Here is a 26,266-nt window from a genome sequence, read left to right on the forward strand (position 1 = left end):
TAATTACGACCCGAAATAGCGGGCCCATAGACTTTTGTTAGCCACGGGTACCTTCTCGTTTTCTCACGGGAAGGTGCCCGTGCCGTTAAAAAGATAGAACATGTTCTATTTTTTTATTTTACGGGCCGTGCTCGTAATTACGACTCGTAATTACGAGCACGGCCGGGCACGGCCGGCCACGGGCAGCCGGCCGCTTTTGCGAGCCGTGCTGTCATTATAATTATAGCAGCACGGCCCGTAAAATAGAAAAATAGAACATGTTCTATTTTTTTAACGGCACGGGCACCTTCCCGTGAGAAAACGGGAAGGTACCCGTGGGTAACAGAAGTCTATGAGCCCGTTATTGCGGGTCGTAATTACGACCCGCAATAACGGGTGTTTTTACGGTCGTGTGCATAATGGGAGCACGGCTCGGAAAAACGATCGGCTGCCCGTGGCCGGCCGTGCTCATCTCCTGAAATATTCTGTGCTGCCTTAAACTCTGTGGACAGGTCAGGATCCTGTTTCTTTTAAATGCTGCTAGGGAACCCGCTCGATCCACTATATAAGGCTGCGCTACAGTGCAGCATTTAAAAGAAACAGGATCCTGACCTGTACACAGAGATTAAGGCAGCACAGAGTATTTCAGGAAATGAGCGTGCAGATTCAGTGCTGCTGTGAACTCTGCTCTTACCATTGCGTAGCTCTCAGTCTGTTACCTCTCCTTCACTACTGTCCTCAATAACACCTTCATGATTGGCAAGTCACCACGTAACGGTAAGAGCAGAGTTCACAGCAGCACAGAGTATTTCAGGAGATGAGCGTGCGGATCTTGTGCGCGGTGGTGACTTGCCAATCATGTGAAGGTGTTATTGAGGACAGGAGTGGAGGAGAGGTAACAGACTGAGCTACGTAATGGTAAGAACAGAGTTCACAGCAGCACAGAGTATTTCAGGAGAGGAGCGTGCAGATTCAGTGCTGCTGTGAACTCTGCTCTTACCATAACGTAGCTCAGTCTGTTACCTCTCCTCCACTCCTGTCCTCAATAACACCTTCACATGATTGGCAAGTCACCACCCCGCACAAGATCCGCATGCTCATCTCCTGAAATACTCTGTGCTGCTGTGAACTCTGCTCTTACCATTACGTGGTGACTTGCCAATCATGTGAAGGTGTTCTTGTGGACAGGAGTGGAGGAGAGGTAACAGACTGAGCTACGTAATGGTAAGAGCAGAGTTCACAGCAGCACTGAATATGCACGCTCATCTCCTGAAATACTCTGTGCTGCCTTAAACTCTGTGAACAGGTCAGGATCCTGTTTCTTTTAAATGCTGCACTGTAGCACAGCCTTATATAGTGGATCGAGCGGGTTCCCCAGCAGCATTTAAAAGAAACAGTGTGTGTGTTTGTGTATGTGTGTGTTTGTGTATATATGTGTGTTTGGGTATGTGTCTTTGTCTGTTTTTGTTTTTATATGTGTGTTTGTGTATATGTGTGTGTTTATGTGTGTTTGTGTATATATGGGTGTGTTTGTGTATATGTGTTTGTGTATATGTTTGTGTATATGTGTGTGTATATATGGGTGTATTTGTGTATATGTTTGTGTGTAGATGTTTGTGTGTGTGTGTTTTTGTATATGTGTGTGTTTGTGTATATGTGTTTATATGGGTGTGTGTTTATGTGTGTGTTTGTGTATATGTGTTTGTGTATATGTGTGTATTTGTGTATATGTGTGTGTTTGTGTATATGTGTGTGTTTGGGTATGTGTGTTTTTGTTTGTATATGTGTTTGCGTATATGTGTTAGTTCGTGTATATGTGTGTGTATATGTGTGTGTGTTTGTGTATATCTTGTTGTGTTTGTGTATATGTGTTTGTGTATATGTGTGTGTGTGTTTGTGTATATGTGTGTGTTCGTGTGTATATGTGTGTGTTTGGATATGTGTGTTTTTGTTTGTATATGTGTGAGTTCGTGTATATGTGTGTGTGTTTGTCTGTTTATGTGTGTGTGTGTATATCTTGTTGTGTTTGTGTATATATGTGTGTGTTTGTGTATGGTTGTTTGTTTGTTTGTGTGTGCGTGTATATATGTGTGTAGGTGAGTAGAAGTATTGTTATTGTTCACATTGATAACTGTTTTTTTATGTTGTTGCAGATTTTGATGTACCGATTGGACTACATCTTCGATTCGTTGGACTACTGCGTAGAAGTTTTTTCAAATTTTAATAAAATGGTTAACGAGGGTTTTGTTGGGGATTTCTTATTTCAATAGAAAAGAATTGTCTTTGTGTTTTTTTTTAAACTTTATTAGTGCCTAGATAATGGCAGTTGGTTGATTGATAGCGTCCATTATTAAGGCGGTACTTAGTATTAGCCGGTGCAGAGGCTAGCACTAACCACCCATTATTACCCCGGTACCCACCACCACCAGGGGTGCCGGGAAGAGCTTGGTACGATCCAGTACCCGACCATCTGTTGTGATGGTCGAGTACTGGGGCGGCCGTAGGCTGGTATTATGAGGCTGGGAAGGGCCAAAAACAGTGGACCTTCCCACCCTTGTAATGCTAGGCTGCTGCTGCTGTGTTGTATCAGGCTGGTTATAAAAATGGGGGGGACCTCGCCTTAGTAATGGATGTTGTCACTCAGACAGCGGCCATTACTAAAGTGGTAGTAATAAAATTTGAAAAGAAAAATACAAAGATATAGATAAAATATTTTATTGAAATAAAGCACCACCAACACAACCCTCATTAACCATTTTATTGTAGAAAAAAAAAACGTCATCTAAGTAGTCCTCGAAACCGACGTAGTCCAAACACCAAACCTGTAAAAAAAAAAAATGTAATAAAACATGTCGTAGGCTTAGATTCAGTTTAATGTGTGATACTGACTGTTATACCATGTATAGAAGCCTGCCGCGAAGTTGACTTAGATACAGGGCGCCAGCAGACAGTATCATACATGGCCATACAGACATATATACAAACAAACATGCATGCAAACATACATACATACATATATACAAACATACATACAAGCATGCACATATATACATGCAAATATACATACATGCAAACATACACACATATATACATACATACATGCAAACTATCATACATACATGCATACACACACACATGAAAACATACATACAAACAAAGATGCAAAGATACATACATACATATATACAAGCATGCACAAATATACATGCAAACATAAATACATGCAAACATAATTACATATATGCACATATATATAAACATACATGCAAACATACATGCAAAAATAAAAACATGCAAACATACATGCACATATATACATACATACAGACATGACAACATACATACATACATACATACATGCAAACATACATACATGCAAACATACATACATGCAAACATACATACATGCAAACATACACACATGCAAACATACATACATACATGCAAATATATATGCACATATACATACAAACATGCACATATATACATACATACATGCCAACATACATGACAACATACATACATACATGACAACTAACATACATGCAAACATACATACATGCAAACATACATACATTCATGCAAACATACATACATGCAAACATACATACAAATATATACATGCAAATATACATACACACATGCACATATATACATACATGCCAACATACATGCAAACATATATATATATATACATACATACATACATACATACATGACAACATACATACATGCAAACATACATATATGCAAACATACATACAAACATACATAAATGCAAACATACATACATGCAAACATACATACATGCAAACATACACACATGCAAACATACATACATACATACATATATATACATGCAAATATACATACAAACATGCACATATATACATACATGCCAACATACATGCAAACATACATGCACATATATACATACATACATACATGCAAACATACATACATGCAAACATACATTCATGCAAACATACATACATGCAAACATACATACATACATTCATGCAAACATACATACATGCAAACATACATACATACATGCGTATATATGCATGCAAATATACATACACACATGCAAATATATACATACATGCCAACATACATGCAAACATACATGCACATATATACATACATACATGACAACATACATACATACATACATGCATACATACATACATACATACATACATACATACATACATGACAACATACATACATGCAAACATACATACATGCAAACATACACACATACAAATATACATACATACATGCAAATATATACATGCAAATATACTTGCACATATATACATACATGCCAACATACATGCAAACATACATGCACATATATACATACATACATGACAACATACATACATGACAACATACATACATGCCAACATACATACATACATACATGCCAAAAAATAAATAAATACGTTCATACTTACTTTCCTCCTGTCCGGCCTCCAGCGATGACGTTTCATCCATGTCGCCGCTGCAGCCTGTGATTCGCTGCAGACGCGGTCAAGTGGGATGAAGCGTCATCCTGACGTGCGTGACCGCCACTACAGCCTGTGATTGGCTGCAGCGGCGAAAGGGATGAAACGTCATCGCTGGAGGCCGGACAGGAGGAAAGTAAGTACGAACGTATTATTTTTATTTTTTTATTACATTAAAATTGTATTTTCCGCGCGCCGAGCATGTACTGTCAAGGTTGCTGAAAGAGTTAGTGCAGCCCATTAACTCTATCAGCACCCTGGACAGTAGCATGCTCGGCGCACGGAAGTGACAGGTTCGGTCCGAACTAGTTTGGTCCGAATCGAGCTTTTTGGTGAAATTCGGCGAACTAGCCGAACCAAACTTTTGATAAGTTCGCTCATCTCTAATCCTGAGGAAGGTGAGAGCTCAGCCGAAAACTACACGGGGGGAACTTGTTAATTATCTCAAGGCACCTGGGACCACAGTCACCAAGAAAACCATTGGTAACACATTACGCCGTAATGTATTAAAATCCTGCAGTGCCCGCAAGGTCCCCCTGCTCAAGAAGGCACATGTACAGGCCCTTCTGAAGTTTGCAAATGAACAGCTGTATGATTCTGAGAGTGATTGGGAGAAGGTGCTGTGGTCAGATGAGACTAAAATTTAGCTCTTTGGCATTAACTCAACTCGCCGTGTTTGGAGGAAGAGGAATGCTGCCTATGACCCAAAGAACACCGTCCCCACTGTCAAGCATGGAGGTGGAAACATTATGTTTTAGGGGTGCTTCTCTACTAAGGGCACAGGACTACTTCACCGCATCAATGGGAGAATGGATGGAGCCATGTACCGTCAAATCCTGAGTGACAACCGCCTTCCCTCCACCAGGACATTAAAAATGGCTCGTGGCTGGGTCTTCCAGCACGACAATGACCCGAAACATACAGCCAAGGCAACAAAGGAGTGGCTCAAAAAGAAGCACATTAAGGTCATGGAGTTGCCTAGCCAGTCTCCAGACCTTAATCCCATTGAAAACTTATGGAGGGAGCTGAAGATCCGAGTTGCCAAGTGACAGCCTCGAAATCTTAATGATTTACAGATGATCTGCAAAGAGGAGTGGGCCAAAATTCCATCTAACATGTGTGCAAACCTCATCATCAACTACAAAAAACGTCTGACTGCTGTGCTTGCCAACAAGGGTTTTGCCACCAAGTATTAAGTCTTGTTTGCCAAAGGGATCAAATACTTATTTCTCTGTGCACAATGCAAATAAATATATATAATTTTAACAATGTGATTTTCTTTTTTTTTTTTTTTATATAATCTATCTCTCACTGGTAAAATTAACCTAGCCTAAAAATTCTAGACTGTTCATGTCTTTGACAGTGGGCAAACTTACAAAATCAGAAAGGGATCAAATACTTATTTCCTTCACTGTATATGAAAACTAGCAGAAAGCAGCAGTCATGCCCATAACAATCAGATTTGATTTGGGGTTTTATGAAGTGTAGGTCAGAAAATAAAAGCATCATTTGACTAGTAGGAATGGAGCCCATACGTACCATTCAGATGATAATTCAATTGGCAAGTATTCCAGTCTCCTTTACCACTAGTTTTCATATATCAACCACACAACCTTCCTCACTGAATCAGTTTACAACCATAACGCTTTTGTGAATGGTTTTTTAAAATCGCAGTTATGTACTTATGGTCTGTTGTTTTCATTTCAGCTTCCATTAATCATCATATAACTTTAAGACCCACTAGATAAATATTAGGAAGTTAATTAATTGATGCTTATTAACAAGAGCTTTAAGTATACACATAAAATTTTAATGTATTGCCAAGAAACACGCAATCTGAAAACACCAAAGGGAAAGTAAACCAGGTCAAGTTTCTATTAACAATGCTACATAGAATATATGCTAATCAGCATTAATTCAGGATATGCCCTCCAAAGCATTAAGACACCAGCTGAGAATTATGTAAAAGTAAAGCAAAGCAAGCAGTTAATGAATAAAATTGTACTTACAAGGACATACTCATCAACATGAAAACATGATCAGATCAGGAATAGTGACACAATTATGCCAAAACCACAGAAATGAAAAATAGTGCGCAAGTCAATCACAAGAGAAAAGTGAACAAAGCAATTAACTTTTATAATGAAACATAATTATCAAATGTAGATCATATTAATTAGAAATACAGGAACCAGACTGTAAGCTTATCATAAAGTGTTCTATTGGGAAACGACTGGGTGCAATAGCTGAACCTGGGCTATGACATGCGCCAAATATATTGAAATCATACTATCCAGCAGGGGTTGGAAACCTTGTTGAGGCAGAGATCTACTATAAGGCCTCATTTACACAAGCGTGTGTGTTTTGCGCAGGCAAAAAAACGCAGCATTTGGCGTGCGCAAAAGGCACTTGACAGCTCCGTGTGTCATCAGTGTATTATGCGCGGCTGCGTGATTTTCGCACAGCCGCCATCATAGAGATGAGGCTAGTCGACGTCTGTCCAGGGTGCTGAAAGAGTTAACTGATCGGCAGTAACTCTTTCAGCACCCTCGACAGTGAATTCCGATCACAATATACACCAACCTGTGAATAAAAAAAAGACGTTCATACTTACCAAGAACTTCCTGCTTCCTCCAGTCCGGTCTCCCGGCCGTTGCCTTGGTGACGCGTCCCTCTCTTGTCATCCGGCCCCACCTCCCTGGATGACGCGGCAGTCCATGTGACCGCTGCAGCCTGTGCTTGGCCTGTGATTGGCTGCAGCTGTCACTTGGACTGAATTGTCATCCCGGGAGGTCAGACTGGTGGAAGAAGCCGGGAGTTAGCAGTAAGTCAGAACTTTTTTTTTACACGTTCATGTATATTGTGATCGGAAGTCACTGTCCAGGGTGCTGAACCAGTTTAACTCTTTCTGCACCGTGGACAGTGACTGTCTCCTGACGTCGCGTACCGGAAATTTTTTTGCCGGGTTCGGTCAAAACGAGTTCGGCCGAACCCGGTGAAGTTCGGGTCGCTCATCTCTAATTTGACACTCCGTTTGGATGTTTGTAAACAGAAAAGCACGTGGTGCTTTTCTGTTTTACATTCATCCTTTTGACAGCTCTTGCGCGAATCACGCAGTTCGCACGGAAGTGCTTCCGTGCGGCATGCGTGGTTTTCACGCACCCATTGACTTCAAGGGGTGCGTGATGCGTGAAAAACGCACGATTATAGAACATGTCGTGAGTTTTACGCAATGCACTCGCGCTGCGCCAAATTCACGCATCGTCTGCACTGCCCCATAGAGTAATATAGGTGCGTACGACACGCGTGAAAAGCACGCGCATCGCACGTGCGTATATTACGCTCGTCTAAATGAGGCCTAATAATGCAGAAGGTTATTAAGATCTACCACGTTATAAATGTCTTTTTTCCCATGGAAAAGACGCGACCCTGTTTAGCCCATAAACTGTACTTATACAAGGGCGCTATTTTCACATGATGATATTGTTATTCCACAAATTTACATGTTCCAATGAAATTGTAGGTTTGGAAATGTTATGGAGCAGAAACACAGCATATTTTCACAGAAGAACTCGTTTGAGTAGAGCAGGGAAGAATTGTTCAGTCATTACGGTAACAAGCAAAAACAGAATAATGTGATATTGTCATGTCCATGGCGGTGGGCCGTCAGGCTCACTCACCTCCTGACGGCCGCAGCCATGGGTCTGCGAGCACTGGTCCCAAACTTCTCAGGAGACGCCAGTGCTCACTTCCGCTGCCCGCTCTTAAAGGGGCAGCGTGCGCACCAGACTTTATGTATAATTAGCCCATGAGCAACCTGGACTATAAGAAGGGTCCAGCCCCCTCCTCCCGTGCCTGATCGTTGTTGTCGTACCCAAAGTTTGTCTATGCAAATGGTCTCCTAGTGTCTTCTAGTTCACAGTGTTTCCCGTACCTGTATCCTGTATCCCGTGCTATCCTGGTCAAGTGCCGTGCTGAGCTGCATACCACGCCTGTCCTGCTACACCACGTCTGACGTCTGCCTGCTGCCTAGTCCCAGCCAAGCCTGCCTTGCTACTGTCCGAGCTGCCAAAGGTACCCTATACGAAATATAGACTGTTGCCTGCGCCAAGGCGGTACGACCCAGTGGGTCCACGAACCCAATGTGACAGTACGCTCAAGCCATGGACCCGCTGGTCGATCCAAGACCAAGATGATATCACAAGAGATGCGGGCGGATATGCTGGACCTCCGGTCTGGACAGGACCAACTCCTCCAGGCCTTGAACATTCTCGCGCGTTGGCAGGAGACACAAGCTGCGTTCCACCTACTACACCTCCTGGCAGTGTTGATCCTCAGACTCCACCTCCTGGCAGTGTTGATCCCTGTTTTTCTTTGCCACTTCCTGACCGCTATGATGGAGACGCAGGTACCTATCGTGGATTTTTGAACCAGTGCCAGATCCACTTCAGCCTGTATACAAGGACATTTTCGTCTGATGGCGCAAGGGTCACTTTCACCGTCTCTCTCCTCACTGGCAAGGCTCTTGTGTGGGCGAATCCTATCTAGGAGAGTCAAGGACCAGAGCATCATGACTTTCAGGGCTTCCTCCGGACTTTTCGCATGGTGTTTGAGGAGCCTGGACGAGTTTCATCTGCAGCGGCTTCCTTGCTAAACCTACGCCAAGGAGACACCTCCGTGGGCGAGTACACCATCTACTTCCGCACCCTGGTGGGAGAACTGTTGTGGAACAATGAGGCACTGGTGGCTACATTCTGGCAGGGACTGTCTCCTAAGATTAAGGACGAACTTGCCGCTCAAGATCTACCGTCTACCCTGGATGGCCTCATCCTTCTGTCCACCCGGATTGATATGAGGATCTGAGAATGGCTCCAAGAAGCTCGTCGGGAGGGAGGCCTTCCTAGTCCGGTCCCACCCTTGCAGCACCCTCTGCTGTCCTCAGGAGACGATCCTCCTAAGGAGTCTGTGAGGAAGGACCAGTATAAGCTATCCACCCAGGAGAAACAACGCAGACGCACTTCGGGACTCTGTCTATATTGCGGCCTCGGAGGCCATCTTGGGCGTCTGTGTCCCCAAAAGTCCCAAAGCCTAGGTTTGCTAGGAGAGACAACCTTGGGTATAAAAGGACTTCCGTCTAAATTGTCTATACCTGTGACCATAATGTCCGGCGAGAAAACGCATCGGGTCACTGCGTATCTGGACTCTTGATACGCTGCTAATTTCATTTGTAGAGACCTGGTGGATCTTCTTCAATTGCCCACTACCCTTCTGGAGAGGCTGTTGACGGTTGCATCAGTAAATGGACTACCTCTGCCAGACCCAGTTATAGCTGTGAGCAAATCGCTGAGGTTCCAAGTGGGAGCTCTCCACTCCGAGCTGTTATAGTTCTTTGTCTTGTCCAAGGCCATTAACCCCGTGCTGCTGGGCCGGCCTTGGCTCCGATTACATGCTCCAGTCCTAGACTAAAACTCTGGAGAGATTCTCCAGTGGGGCCCCGAGTGTCACAACCATTGCCTGGGACAGATTAGTTCGGCTCAGCCTCCTCTGCCTCAGTCATTGGCAGGATTGCCTGGTCATTATGTTGCATTTTCGGACATCTTCAGCAAAAGGGAGGTGGAAACGCTGCCCCCACACCCTGCGTATGACTGTCCTATCGAGCTAATTCCTGGTGCATCCCTTCCCCGTGGTAGGGTATATCCTCTCTCCTTACCAGAGACACTGTCCATGTCCGCCTATGTTAAAGAGAACTTGGAGCGGGGCTTCATATGGAAATCTTCCTCCCCGGCAAGAGCCAGGTTCTTCTTCATCAAGAAAATGGATTGTTCTCTGCGTCCCTGTATCGACTACCGGGGTCTCAACCAGATCACGGTGAAAAATAGGTATCCGTTGCCATTGATCTCAGAACTATTTGATCGTATACGTGGTGCCAAGATTCTTCCAAACTAGACCTGCGTGGGGCTTACAACCTAATCCGTATTTGCCGGGGTGATGAATGGAAGATTGCATTTAACACCCCTAATGGACACTATGAATATCTAGTAATGTCCTTCGGCCTGTGTAATGCTCTTGCGGTCTTCCAGGAGTTCGTTAATGTCATCTTCCGTGACCTTCTCTATGTTTGTGTAGTAGTCTATCTTGATGACATCTTGATTTTTTCTCCAGATCCTATGACTCATTAGAGACATGTCCGTCAAGTTTTGCTACGGTTAAGGGAGAATCGTCTGTACTCTAAGTTGGAGAAGTGCGTGTTTGAGAAAGACTCTTAACCCCTTCACGACCAGCCCACGTAGATTAACGGGCTGCCGTGCTGGGCTTTTCTCCTGCAGCCCGTTAATTCACGTGGTGTCAGAACAGAGTGCACAGCGCTCTCCCTGTGCTCTGAATCTCTCAGCACACGCTGCTACTAACAGCCTAAGTGCTGAGAGAAGACATCAGGACCGGATTGGTGTCGGTCCTGATGACGTGATCACCATGATAAAGCTATCATGGTGTTCACAGCAAAGTTTGTTGCAGCAGCAAAGTTTGTTGCAGCAACAAACTTTCGTGCTGTTTGTTACACTGTTTCTCCTCCCTCCCTGTCAGATCGTTCTGAGACAGTGTGGGAGAAGAAGCTGTGCCGAGCAGCTGCTGTGTGTCTCATATAAAGACACACCGACTGTGAAAAACACACACAAATAACACCTCCACATAGTTTAGTGTAGGCAGCTAGCTATAGTTTAGGTAGATAGTACTCAGACTAGGACAATTAATTAGTTAATCAATAATCAATTAGGGCTTATAATATGTGTGTGTGTGTATATATATATATATATATACACACACACATTATATAAATATATATATATCTCTGTCTCTCTATATATTTACATCTATAAAATTATATAGATATATATTTATATACTGTGTATGTGTGTGTGTATATATATATATATATATATATATATATACACACACACGTAATATATATTATATATAGACATATTTAAAATTTGTTAACACTAAAATTTAATAATTAGGGATGTTATATATCTATATCATCATATAGATATATACATACATGTAATATATACGTATACACACATATACTTATATAAATCTCTTCATATATTTTACACGTCTGTAAATTCTAAATACATTGATTCATTGTTAGGCTGTGTTCACACGGAATTTTTTGCAGGAGGAAAATTCCTCCTGCAAAAACTGCTCCGGACGTTTTTTGCACAGTGGTTTGCCAAAAACTCGTCAAAACACTCGTCGAGGTGTTTTTTTTACCCTTCTGACTGATTGAAATGGGGTTTTGGAGGCGGAAACCGCCTCAAGATAGGTCATGTCGCTTCTTTTTACCGCAATGCGTTTTTTTTGCTCACGGTAAAAAAGCTCGTCCAACTCCCATTGAAATCAATGGGAGACATTTTTGGGCGGTTTTTGACGAGTTTTGCGGAGAGGTTTCCGCGCCGAAAAACTTGTAAAAAAACCTCTGTGTGAACAGGGCCTTAGGGTTTTTCATAAATATTTATTGATCAATGGATTAGTGGACTTTTTCTTTGTTACTTTTATTAAAACGGTTACAAAAAATAAGTTAAAAAAAAAATACGTAAAAAATGGCACGCAAGTTATATACCACTTAAGAGGCATTTGCTCTCTTGGATCCTGATAGTGAATGGGGTCACTTTTGGGGTGTTTCTGCTGTTTTCGTTCCTCCAGGGTGTTGCAAATGGGACATGGCACCGAAAACCATTATAGTAAAATTTGAGCTCCAAAACCCAAATGGCGCTCCTTCCCTTCTGAGGGCTGTAATGTGTTCAAATATAAGTTTATGACCACATATGGGGTATTGCCGTAATCAGGATAAATTTCTTTACAAATGTTGGGGTGCTTTTTCTCCTTTATTCCTTGCAAAAATTAAAAAATGTCTATGTTTCTTCAGAAGAAATGTAGATTTTAATTTTCACAGACTAACGCCAATAAATTCAGCAAAAAACCTGTGGGGTTAAAATGCTCACTATACAACTAGATAAATTCCTTGAGGGGTCTAGTTTCCAAAATGGGGTCACTTTTTGGGGGTTTCCACTGTTTAGGCACCACAAGACCTCTTCAAACCAGACATGGAGCCTAAAATATATTGTAATAAAAAGGAGGCCTCAAAATCCACTAGGTGCTCCTTTGCTTCTGAGGCCGGTGTTTCAGTCCATTATGACACTAGGGCCACATGTGGGATATTTCTAAAAACTGCAGAATCTGGGCAATAAGTATTAAGTTGCATTTCTCTGGTAAAACCTTCTGTGTTACAGAATTTTTTCTATTACAAATGAATTTCTGCAAAAAAAATTACATTTGTAAATTTCACCTCTACTTTGCTTTAGTTCCTGTGTAATGTCTAAAGGGTTAAGAAACTTCCTGAATGCTGTTTTGAATACTTTGAGGGGTGAAGTTTTTAAAATGGGGTGAATTATGGGGAGTTTCTACTATATAAGGCCCTCAAAGTCACTTCAGAAGTGAACTGGTCCCTAAAAAAATAGGTTTTGGAAATTTCTTGAAAATGTGAGAAATTGCTGCTAAAGTTCTAAGCCGTGTAACGTCCTAGAAAAATAAAAGGATGTTCAAAAAACGATGCAAACATAAATTAGACATATGGGAAATGTTAACTCGTAAATATTGTGTGTGGTATTAATATCTGTTTTGCAAGCAGATACATTACAATTTAGAAAAATGCAATTTTTTGCACATTTTCTATAAATTTTGGTGTTTTTCACAAATAAATATTGAATTTATCTACCAAATTTTTTTACAGACGTAAAGTCCAATATGTCACGAGAAAACAATCTCAGAATCGCTTGGATAAGTAAAAGCATTCCGGAGTTATTACCACATAAAGTGACACATGTCAGATTTGAAAAAATCGCCTGCGTCCACAAGGCCAAAACAGGCTGTGTCCTGAAGGGGTTAAGGCAGAGTCCACATTCAATAGCCTGAAAAGTGTTTTCACGTCAGCCTCTATCCTCCATCATCCAGATATGTTTCTCTACATGCAGTAGTTGTAGCAGGGAAATAGAGGGTAGGAGGAAACCTCCAGCTCACCAGCTCCCCGTTCTTGTGTTCGGATCTTGCCCGGATCTCCGCGACGGCACACGGTAGGCAATGTAGACAAAAGAAAGAGAGGATCCAGCGATAGATAGTAAATGTGGGAAAACACGGTTTCCACTTTATTAGAATATAAGCAAAAAGATATAACGAACACCAGGAGAGTGACAAGGTGGTTTAAGATGGCAAATGGATATGAGCCTACGCGTTTCGAGCACTGACTGTGCTCTTATTCATGGCTAATTCGAGTGAGCTGCTGCAAGCCGTAGAGGTAAATTGTGGGCGTTGTCATTATCTAGGCATTGCCCTTCACATTTCCCAGGATATATTTACCTCTACGGCTTGCAGCAGCTCACTCGAATTAGCCATGAATGAGAGCACAGTCAGTGCTCGAAACGCGTAGGCTCATATCTATTTGCCATCTTAAACCAAGTTGTATATCTTTTTGCTTATATTCTAATAAAGTGGAAACCGTGTTTTCTCACATTTACTATCTATGGCTGGATCCTCTCTTTTGTCTGCATGTTTCTCTACAGTTCTCGTTGGAGGTGGACGCCTCCTCTGTCGGTGCTGGTGCACTCTTGTTCCAGAGAGGTTCCAAGGGCAAGTCAATGGTATGTGAATATTTCTCTAAGCTCTTCTCTTCCGCAGAACGCAACTACTCGATTGGGGATCGGGAGTTACTGGCCATCAAATTGGCTCTGGATGAGTGGAGACATCTACTTGACGGAGCAGCTCATCCTATCCTAATTTTTACGGACCACAAGAATCTCACCTATCTCCAGACGGCCCTAACAGCTGAATCCTCGTCAGGCCAGGTGGTCGCTGTTCTTTACCAGGTTCCAGATTGAGCTCCATTATTGCCCGGCTGACAAAAATGTGAGGGCCGATGCCTTGTCCAGGTCTTTCGAGACAGAAGACACCATGGAGATTCCACAAAACATTATTGATCCATCTTGCATTGTCTCTGTCAACCCCCTGCAAGTTGGGGACATTCCCCCATGGAGGAATTTTGTGCGCCTGGCTGATAGAGGGAGAATCCTCAGCTGGGGACACTCCTCTAGACTGGTAGGTCACGCGGGTACCCGTAAGACCCGAGATCCGATTGCCCATCATTTCTGGTGGCCCACTCTGTCAAAAGACATAATGTTTCTTCCTGTTCAGTGTGTGCAACTAACACGGTCGCTCACTCCAGACCTGCTTGCCTGCTCCAGCCATTGCCTGTGCCCGATGCTCCCTGGCAGCATATAGCTATGGACTTTATCACTGACCTGCCTCTCTCTGCTGGATGCAGTACTGTCTGGGTGGTGGTGGATCGATTTTCGAAGATGACCCACTTCGTTCCTCTGACCGGTCTTCCTTCTGCTCCTCAACTGGCCAAGCTTTTCATCCAACACATCCTCCGCCTGCATGGCTTGCCGCAGCATATTGTGTCTGATCGGGGGGTTCAGTTCACCTCAAAGTTCTGGAGAGCCCTCTGCGGACTCCTAGGTGTAAAGTTGGACTTTTACTCAGCCTACCATCCTCAGTCCAATGGTCAGGTCAAGAGGATCAATCAGATCTTGGAGAACTACCTACGCCACTTCATCTCCAAGCAGTATGATGACTGGGTGCAGTTGCTCCCGTGGGCTGAATTCTCATACAATAATCACACCAGCGAGTCCACAGGGAATACACCGTTCTTTATTGTCTATGGCCAACCGTCACAAATTCCTCTCCCGGTGCCTGGTACGTCCGAGGTACCAGCTGCTGACACTGCTTTTAGGGACTTTCTGCAGATCTGGCAGCAGACTCAATCGTCCATCCTGCTGGCGGTCGACCGCATGAAACGGAAGGCGGACACAAGGAGAAGAGAACACCTCAGTTTCTCGCTGGCACGAAGGTCTGGCTGTCCTCCCGGAATATTAGACTGAGGGTGCCATCATACATATTTGCTCCCAGGTTCCTCGGACCCTTCGAGATCCTACAGCAGATCAACCCTGTCGCCTACAAGCTTTGGCTGCCTCGTACCCTCAAGATTCCCTACTCCTTCCATGTCTCCCTCCTGAAACCGGTGGTTCTGAACCGCTTTACCAAGACTCCTAGCCCTGTGGTTGCCTTTAGTGGTCCTTCAGACACCTTCGAGGTTAAGGAGATCTTGGACACCAAGAAAGTAAGAGGAAAGGCTTTTTATTTGATGGATTGGAGGGGGTTTGGTCCTGAAGAGAGGTCCTGCGAGCCAGAGGAGAACCTTAATGCTCCTATCCTTCTGAAGAAGTTTCTCTCTCGCTCTGGTCCCAAGAAGAGGGGGCGTAAGAGGGTGGATACTGTCATGTCCATGGCCACGATCAGGCTCACTCATCTCCTGACGGCCGCAGCCACAGACACAGGATGCATGATACCGACTGGTCACGGATACAGGATACAGAACCTTCGCACACTAACAACATTGCTCAGGCACTTGGGAGATGGTGAAGGTGCCGTAAGTAGTCCTGGGAAGCAGCAGGGGTGGTTGGGTTGTTTATAATTTTGCACGCACTGGCCCTTTAAAAGGTGGTCAGAGCACGTGCACTCTAGGAATTTGGCGGCCGTGAGCTGCAGATGACAGAGGACGTTGGCAGCCTCTTGGTGGCAGAGGCCACCGAGCAATGTACGAGACCAGGCGGCAGGGACCACTGTCAGATGCGGGACCTGCTGCCGGCGTTACAACTGCCTTACAGCCTACGTGCATATGGCTCTGCAACTAATATTTACTGTATACTAGTCACCATGATCATCTGATAATAATAATAATAATAATAATATACATCATTTTGTGATGCCCAGATATCTCTGGTTCTTTGCTTTTCGAGCACCTTTTTCACCCACTACATGAATCCTGATGCCCATTTGTGCTCTACACAATAATAGTGCATCCATTGGGCCACACATAGTAATAGTGCCCTCTTACAGTATTAGTGTCCCCACATTGTAATACAGCCCTCTATACAGTAAAAAGCAGAGGATTGGAGCAGCACTGTGAACAAATGCCTGACTAGGCTGGTGCAAAGCTTCAAAAATAAAGGAGTGACCTCTCCTTATGTGTTAGATATCCAAAAAAGAGAACGTGAAGCAGCACTCAAATAAAGTGAATTGAAAATGCCTTCATAGAGGAGGTGAAACGTTGTGGTTCCATGTTGGATGAATAAATTCACTTTATTTGAGTGCTGCTTCACGTTCTCTTTTTTGGCCCTCTATACAGTTATAGTCCCCCCACATAGTAACAGTGTCCCCTTTGTGCCCCCCACACAGTAATAGTGTCACCATTGTGCAGCACACAGTAATGATGTACCCTAAGTGTCCAATACACTTTTATAGTGACCTCTTTCTGTGGCACACAGTAATATAGCCCTCCATAGTCATAGTAATGATGCCCCATTAGTGCTCCCTCTCAATGCTGATGCCCACTTAGTGAGCTCTCACAGTAAAGATGCCTCTCTAGTGCCCCCCACACCGTAAGGATACCCCCTTAATGCCCCATGCATTGAGGGGGCACTAAGGGGACAGCCATAAAATTATTATGCCTCCTTAGTGTCTCTTACACAGTAATAATGCCCCCTTAGTGCTCTCCACACAGTATTAATGTGTCAATGCCTCCTTAGTTTCTTCCCACACAGAAATTGTGCCACTGAAAAATTTAAAATAAATACTCACCTAGCCCCATTCCCACGATATACATGGTAGCTTATTCTGCAGACTTCCTCCGGCCTGTGCAGTCTGCAGACAGGTACAATGCCATCACTGCATCACGCTGGCCTGCCGTGAGCCGCCAATGGAAGGGGTCGCAGGTTGAATAGTATCAGCTCCCTGCTCCATTATTATATTTCACTGTACCTTCATCCTGAAGATGCAGATACAGTTGGACACATCGTGGCTGTGTCCGAAATCCGGGACTGTCCCTCTAGATCCTGTGCAATTGTGAAGTGTAAGTAATATTGTAGTGAGCCTAAGGCCTACATTCATTTTAGCTATCTAAATTGTTTTTTTTTAAAAACACAATACTGTAATTTTATGACACATGCTACTTAAACCCATTGCAAAAAAGTTCAATGTGCCTCTAATCCCCCCAAAGAAAAGTACAAGTTTGGTTTTCAATCAATTATTATTTTTTTTAACAATTCTGCAATCTATTCAGATCAATTATGCAATTGATGTTAAGGACAAATGCATAAAAAGGCTTCTGTTAAAACGGTTAGGAAAATGCAGTGTTCTGATTTTGTGGTGGTGTGAAGAAAATATATCCTGGCCAATTGAAAAGTCACTGATGCTGAAATTAGCATTTTGGAATCTGTTTTAAACATGTTCCTTTATGTTTTTCAGACAAAGTATAAATCAAACAAATGTAAAGATAACATGCTAGTGCTACCTGAGCCTAGAAATATTGGTATAAAAGCTGCATTGTATGTGTTTATCTCATAGAAATGGTACAAACCAGGGAACTGTTAAAATTGTTGATATTTGAATATAAATCTGTGGTTCGTTCTCTGGAACAAGGATTTTCTCAGCATTTGTTCAAGGAAAGAAACTCTAGAAACTCTAGACTGTGTTATTTTCCTTTTTCTGTTTTGTTTTCAATTAATTTTCATATAAAAGCTTGTTATCTCCTGTTTGCTTTAAGATTAAAGCCTTTGCAGCTGTCTGATGTCTCTTTGATGTCTCATGCAATTGGTGTTGGGTGTAGATCTTTGTCAGAGCAAAAGTTGACTAAGTACCATGTAAGCATAAGCCAGGAATAATGTAAAGTAATAACAGACACTGCAGACAATGCATGTACTGTAAGAATAATACTGTGCTCAAAATCACCAAATCTTTTCTCACCAAATAAATGGCTGAAAATCAGGGGGTCCTTCTACTGAAACATTTCCCATGGTATTTCGTTCACTTTAAAAAGAACCTACCATATTTTTTTAATTAGTTACTTACAGGAGCCTTCGGTATCATGCATAGCGGTGTGCAGCTGAACAAAAAGTCCTAACAGTTCTGTTATTATTATGAGGCCATAGGCACTCCATGGGTAGCCAAGTGGTATCTTCATAGGGTACCCTATAACAGAGATATTTACCCCTAGAAGCAAGCACACAACAATGCAGAGGTAGGTTTAACCCCTTCCCTCTTTAGCCACTTTTGATCTTCCTGACAGAGCCTCATTTTTCAAATCTGACAAGTTTCACTTTATGTGGTAATAACTTCGGAATGCTTTAACCTATCCAAGCGATTCTGAGATTGTTTTCTCGTGACACATTGGACTTTATGTTACTGGCAAAATTTGCTCGATACATTCAGTATTTAAATGTGAAAAACACCAAAATGTAGTGTAGGCCATGTCGCATTTGCAAAGCCCCTGAGGTACCAAAACAGTGGAAACCCCCCACATCTGGCCCCATTTTGGAAACTGCACCCCTTGAGCAAATTATCTAGGGGTATAGTTAACATTTGACCCCGCAGGTTTTTTGCAGAAATTATTGGAAGTAGGCCGTGAAAATGATAATTTACATTCTTTCAAAGAAAATGTAGGTTTAGCTAATTTTTTCTCATTTCCACAAGGACTAAAGGAGAAAAAGCACTGCAAAATTTGTAAAGCAATTTCTCCAGAGTAATAAAGTACCCCATATGTGGTAATAAACGGTTGTTTGGACACACAGCAGGGCTGAGAAGGGAAAGAGCTCCATTTGGCTTTTGGAGCTCAAATTTAGCAGGAATGGTTTGCGGAGGCCATGTCACATTTCCAGAGCCCCTGAGGGGACAAAACAATGAAAACACCCAAATGTGACCCCATTTTGGAAGCTACAACCCTTGAAGAATTCATCTATGGGGGTTGTGATTATTTTGACCCCACATAGAATTTATTAGAATTGGGCAGTGAAAATAAAAACAATCCTTTTTCTTCAATAAGATGTAGCTTTAGCTCAAAATTTTTCATTTTCTCAACAAATATAGGAAAAAAAGAACCCCAACATTTGTAAAGCAACTTCTCCCGAGTACAGCAATACCCCATATGTGGTCATAAACTGCTGTTTGGGCACATGGCAAGGAACAGAAAAGAAGGAGCACAGATTTTTCTGGTTTAGTTTCTTGACACCATGTCGCTTTTGCAAAGCCGCTAAGGTACCAGTACAGTGGAAACTACCCAAAAGGGACTCTATTTGTGATACTACACCCCTTGAGGAATTAATCTAGGGGTGTAGTAAGCATTTTGATCCCATAGCTGTTTCATAGATTTTATTTGAATTGGGCAGTGAAAATAAAAATTACATTTTTTTCCAATAAGACGTAGCTTTAGCGTAAAATTATTCATTTTCTCAAAAAATAAAGCAAAAAAAGAACCCCAACATTTGTTAAGCAATTTCTCCCGAGTACGGCAATATCCCGTATGTGGTTATAAACTAATTTTTACGCCCACGGCAGGGCTCAGAAGGGAAGGAGAGCCATTTGGCTTTCAGAGTACAGATTTTGCTGGATTGGTTTCTGGTCGCTATGTAGCATTTGCAAAACCCCTGTGGGACCAAAACAGTGGAAGCCCCCCAAAAGTGACCCCCATTTTGGAAACTACACCCCTCAAGGTATTCACCTAGGGGTGTAATGAGATTGTTAACCATGCAGGTGTTTTGCATAAATTAGTGTGCACTCGATATTGCAGAGTAAAAATGTGATTTTTCAATATGCCAATATGTGGTGCCCAGCTTGTGCCACCATAACAAGACAACTCTCTAATTATTATGCTGTGTTTCCCGGTTTTAGAATCACATGGGGCCCTAATCTTTTGCCTGGACATTTGACAGGGCTCAGGAGTGAGAGAATACCATGCAAAATTGAGGCCTAATTTGGGGATTTACACAGAATTGGTTCACAATTGCAGAGGCTCAGATCGGAAATAATAAAAGAAACCCCCCAGAAGTGACCCCATTTTAGAAAATACACCCCTCAAGGCATTTATTAAGGGGTGTAGTGAGCATTTTCACCCCACAGGTCTTTTCCATAAATAAATGCGCTGCCTATGGTGCAAAGTAAAAATTACAGTTTTTCCGCAGAATTGCCAATTCAGTGGCAAGTATGTCGTGCCCAGCTTATGCCACTGGAGACACACACCCCAAAAATTGTTAAAAGGGTTCTCCCGGGTATGGCGGTGCCATATATGTGGAAGTAAACTGCTGTTTGGGCACACTGTAGGGCTCAGATGGGTGGGATCGTCATTTGATTTTGAAGCATAGATTTTGCTTGGTAGTAGTTTTGTTTGAGTATTACTGGTGTTTCCGTTTATAATGTGGGGGCACATGTAAGCTGGGGAGAGTACATCAGGGGCATAGTCAGGGGGTATAATAATTGGGTAAACAATAAAATAATCCATAGATGTGTGTTACGCTGTGAAGCAATCATTTCTGCACAGGCCGGTGTCGCACTGATAAACGGTGTCTTTACTTATCCCCCTTTTGGCCACACTCTGCACCTTTGCAGTTTGGGGAATTTTTCTAGGAAGTGTTGTCCTGGTATAATACGGGCACCCTCGCTTTTAGCAGATATGTTTGGGCCCCCCCTTCCTGGTTCCCTAATTTTAGGGCCCCGATAAATCGCCTCTTGAAACAGACAAAATATTCCCCTCTAATCTGCACAACTGCATATTTTTTATTTCCGGACTTATGGAAGCCATAACTAATTGTATTTTTTCCATAGACGTAGTGGTATGAGAACTGGGTTTTTTTGCAGGACGAGCTGTAATTATTATTGGTACCATTTTGGGGTACATGCGACATGCTATTTTTTGAGAGGCAAGGTGACCAAAAAACTGCAATTCGGTCCCCGCCGTTACAGCAGGATGTCAGCTGTCAGATACAGCTGACATCCGGGGATGATGGCACCGACTCAGCTTCTGAGCGGGTGCCAAGCATTTGGCGTAAGTATACGACATTTTGCGGGAAGCACTGGCTTTCCATGTCGTATACTTACGACAAATGTCGGGAAGGGGTTAACCAACCGCTATAAGCAAAGTTGAGGAAAAATGCTAAATAAATAGAAATCACCAGTATTATGTCGTCCAAAAATCACAGCAGCAGGGCTAGAGGTAAAAATATAATTGTTCTCGCTTTTCAATAAAAAATAGCTATTGGAAAATGCACTCACACATTTCAGGCTAACAGTCCTTAATCAAAGACCTGTTATTAGCCTGAAACACATAAGCGTGAGTGCGTTTTCCTTGTATGTCTGTGCTTTTGCTATTGTCAGAATAAAGCTCTACTTTTTATTCGAGAAGTTTTGGAACAGGTTTATTTTCTTCAATGCCAAGGACAGCTGGTTGTTACACTCCTCTTATGCCCTGGCCAAGGAAACCGCTGACTTCTCCCTCTCAAACAGGCTACAATTCTGTCAACAAAAATGTGTCAAATGAAGAATTGCAAAAGAAAAAATACTTTCTGAACATTTATATGCTCCCTGGCCATATGTGTTGACCATTCTGCTTTCTTCGAGGAAGGAAGACTCCTTAACAGTAGAGATTTGTAGTGATCGAGCATACTGTAATCGGTTCTTGACCACCAAGTAACTTTGCCATAAACAGGATGTCCTGTCCTGGGTGCAAGTTATGGGCTATGGGCACTATTAAGCTCATTTTTGTTTATTGCATTTGATATGTTTTTATACTAAAAAAAAATCATTTTGCAGTTGGTTTTTATTAAAAAAAACAATAAGTGTTTCTCTTCTGCATCTTGAATATATTCCAATATATAGAAGACTGCTCAGTGGTGTTTAGTATCAATTCTATCATGCGAGCCCTCTGATCTCTCTCTCTCTATCTAGTTTTTATTCCACGCAAAAGTACAAATACAACAAACTTTCATGTTGTTGAAGGAGTAATAAGTGCCTTTATTGTGTGTATAAACTTAACAAAGAGGTACCAAAAGACGAAGAAGAACAACAACAGACAGTATAGAAAAAAGAGGAAGGCCATTAATTTATATATTCTGCGGTGTGGGCATTTTCCATCCATGACTGCCAGTTAATAAATTTTTATGGTATATCTTGTGATTCCAGACTAGATTAATTGTATAAAACATGTGTTGGTTCATAGTCCATATAATATCTGTTATATTTGATACTGATTTTGCTTTACCCAATTTGGCAATACATAATTGAGCCAATATGAAAATGTTCAACACTATAAGGGGAACTTTCAACTCTTATAAGCCAAATGTTTTTCTGGCGTAGAAAAGTTGACTTTTGCTGCATTTATATTGCATTCACTGTACCCCCTATGGAAGGGGTGGGGCCACACACAGCCTGACAAATTGACTATAATTTACACTGGACATTTGGTGTACATTATAGCGCAAATTTACGACAGCTGATAACTGGCGTAGATTTTAAATTCTGCTGCAAAGGTCAGTCAGAGATGCACCTAACTTATGAAGAGGTATGTGCCAATTAATAAATTTGGTGCATCTTTCTCCAGCACTGTTTAGATTAAGACTGGCATATGAAATGCCACTCTTAATGAATTCTTCCATTTATATCTAAATTTCTGCGAAACTACTCTAGCATGTTTGTTTAGTAATACCAATTCTGGTAGATTTGGGAGTGTCAGACCTATCACTTGTGCTATAGTCTAAAAACATAACAATTTGGGGCAATAATGTGCCTTTCTTGCCACACTCTCTTCACATAACTTAGAATAATTTGGGTAGAATTGATTAATTTTCACAGAGTATAATTACCTTCTCAAGGGCAGTTTGTATGAATGTTCTTCATCGTTAACCCCTAAATGATCAGGCCTGAAAAGGCCTTAATGACAGAAATTGTAATGAGAGAAATTGTATTTTGTTTTTTTGCGGAGTATGGGAGTAGAAAAAAATCGCTGTGTAAGTTAAATAATTTATTTTTAATTTAAATAAACAACAACAAAAAAAAAACAATGCAGAGAATCGCTTTTTCCTATATTCACCTTGTCTCCTCCGTTATGGACCTACTCAGATTCCTCACTGGTCTGCTCATTTGCACACACCTTCCCTACAAACCGCTCATACAGGCCACTTATGGAACAGTTCTTCCCACACATGCAGTGACTGGAAACACTTCACACACCCACCTCCTGTCTTAGCTGAATCTCCCACCACCTGAAATAGCCTCTCCAATTACAGTGTCTTCTTCTGTAAGCTATAGATCAACAGTTATTTGTTTCCCTCTTGTGGTGACGGCGGGTTACAAGTGGTCAAAGTCTCACTACTCTGGGAAATTTCGAAGCTGGGAGAGTCCACTATGTGGATGGAGACTATAAGTGCGCAGCAAGTACACAAGGTAAATCTCTGCTGATATCGTTCTTCATTATGGATGTTGTTATATTAGAAGCAATGTAAGATAGCTGCTCCATAATGCTACCCCATCAGCATTATGGAGCAGCTAGAGGTGGAGAAGGAGGCCAGAAGAAGCAACAGCAGAGGTAAATCTGATCACAGATTTCTTCTCTGTGTGTACGTGTCACGATCCGTGGGTATGTGGACCCACTAGGTCGCACCGCCATAGCGGATTAGCAGCTGGCCAAACATCAGTCCTAGTACAAAAGTACCTTTAACCCCTTAATGACCAGGCCATTTTGCATGTTAATGACCAAGGATTATTTTTTGTTTTTTCACGGTCACATTCCAAGAGTCGTAATTTTTTTATTATTCCGTCGACATAGCCGTATCATGGCTTATTTTTTGCGGGACGAGTTGTATTTTGTAATTGTACCATTTTTAGATGCTTATAATTTATTGATTAACTTTTATTAACTTTATTTTAGGAGAGAATTGAAAATAAGCAGCTATTCCAGCATTAGTTTTGACGTTATAAATTTACGCCGTTTACTATGCAGCGTAAATAATATGTTAACTTTATTCTATGGGTCGGAACGATTACAGGGATACCAAATATGTAAAGGTTTTATATGTTTTTCTACGTTTGCACAATAAAAACCCTTTTAGTAAAAAATTACTTGTTTTTGCATCGCCGCATTTCAAGAGCCGTAATTTTTTTATTTTTCCGTCAATGTGGCCGTATGTGGGCTTGATTTTTGCAGGCCAATGTGTAGTTTTCAGTAGTACTATTTTGGGTACATAGGACTTATAGATTAACTTTTATTTAATTTTTTTATGGGGGGAATGGGAGAAAAGAGAGAATTTTGCCGTTGTTTTTTGCCTTTTTTTGGACGCCGTTCATCCGGCGGTTTAATTAATGTGTTCATTTTATTGTTCAAGTTGTTACGATCGCGGCGATACCATATATGTGTATGTGTTATTTGTTGTGACACTTTTACTAAATAAAACCATTTTTTGGGCAAAAAAAGTAGTTTTATTTGATTTTGACTGTAATATTATTATTTTTTTCACAAACTTTATTTAACTGATTTACATTTTATTTTTTTAGTCCCACCAGGGGACTTTACTATGCAATCTGCTGATCGCATATATAATGCTTTGGTATACTTAGTATACCAAAGCATTATTGCCTGTCAGTGTAAAACTGACAGGCAATCTATTAGGACATGCCTCCGGCATGGCCTAACAGGCATTTGCTGAAGGCAGACCTGGGGGTCTTTGTTAGGCCCCCGGTTGCCATGGAAACCCGATGGCGACCCGCGATTTCTTTGCGGGGGCTCCGATGGGGTGACAGAGGGAGCTTCCTCCATCTGTCAAACACATTAGATGTCGCTGTCACTATTGACAGCGGCATTTAATGGGTTAAACTGCCGGAATCGGAGCGTGCTTCGATTCCGGCAGTTGCAGCAGGAGCCAGGCTGTGTATAACAGCCGTGCTCCTGCCGCTGATCTCGTGGGTAAACTGTCAGTACCCGCGCAATCACAGGACGGATATATCTGTCCTCCTGCGCGAACTAGCAGCTGCAGAGCACAGATATATCCGTCCTTCGGCGTTAAGGGGTTAATAGTCCAGACAGTAGTGGATATTCTGCACAGATGCACTTGTAGACACCCGACGTGGTGTATATCAGCAGGTGTGACCCGTGGCACAACACGACTCCAACAGGTTAAGGCACAGGAATAGATATAGGACGGGATACAGGATAAAGGTAGCAGGGCACGGTAACAACTGGAACAGGATAACACTAAGGGACCATTTGATAAGACTAACATGGGTAAACACAACTATGCTCAGGCAATGAGTGAAAGGGCAGAGCCCTTTTTATAGTCCAGGGTGAACATGGGCTAATTACAGATTTTCCACATGTGTGTGCACCGGAATTTTAAGGCCAGGCGCGAGTGCGCGGTCACCCTACGGGAGCTAGTGCAGCCATGCGGAGGTGAGTGCCGACGTCTCTCAGGAGGGAGATGCCGCCTGGCACTCACGTGCCCATGGTCGCGGCCGTCGGGGGGCAGGTAAGCACGACGGTCCGTGGTTGTGAACATTACAGTACATAGTGGGAGACTCAGACTAACCCTTTACAAGTAGCTGTGTCCTCCTCCTCTAGCAGATTAACCCTTTACAAGAAGCTGTATCCTCCAGCCGATAAACTGTTTAAAAGCAACTGTATCCACCTCTAGCAGGTTAACCCTTTATAAATAGCTGCCTCCTTTTCTTGCAGATTATCCTGGACTTTGATATTGATGGCCTATCAGCTGTGAAGAGGCCATGGCAATACGGTCAGCGGTGCGTCCCCTTCATTGTTTACCAGGCACAGCGTCATACATTTTGTT

Source organism: Rhinoderma darwinii, chromosome 4 (genome assembly GCF_050947455.1).
Source record: "Rhinoderma darwinii isolate aRhiDar2 chromosome 4, aRhiDar2.hap1, whole genome shotgun sequence".
Lineage (NCBI taxonomy): Eukaryota > Metazoa > Chordata > Amphibia > Anura > Rhinodermatidae > Rhinoderma > Rhinoderma darwinii.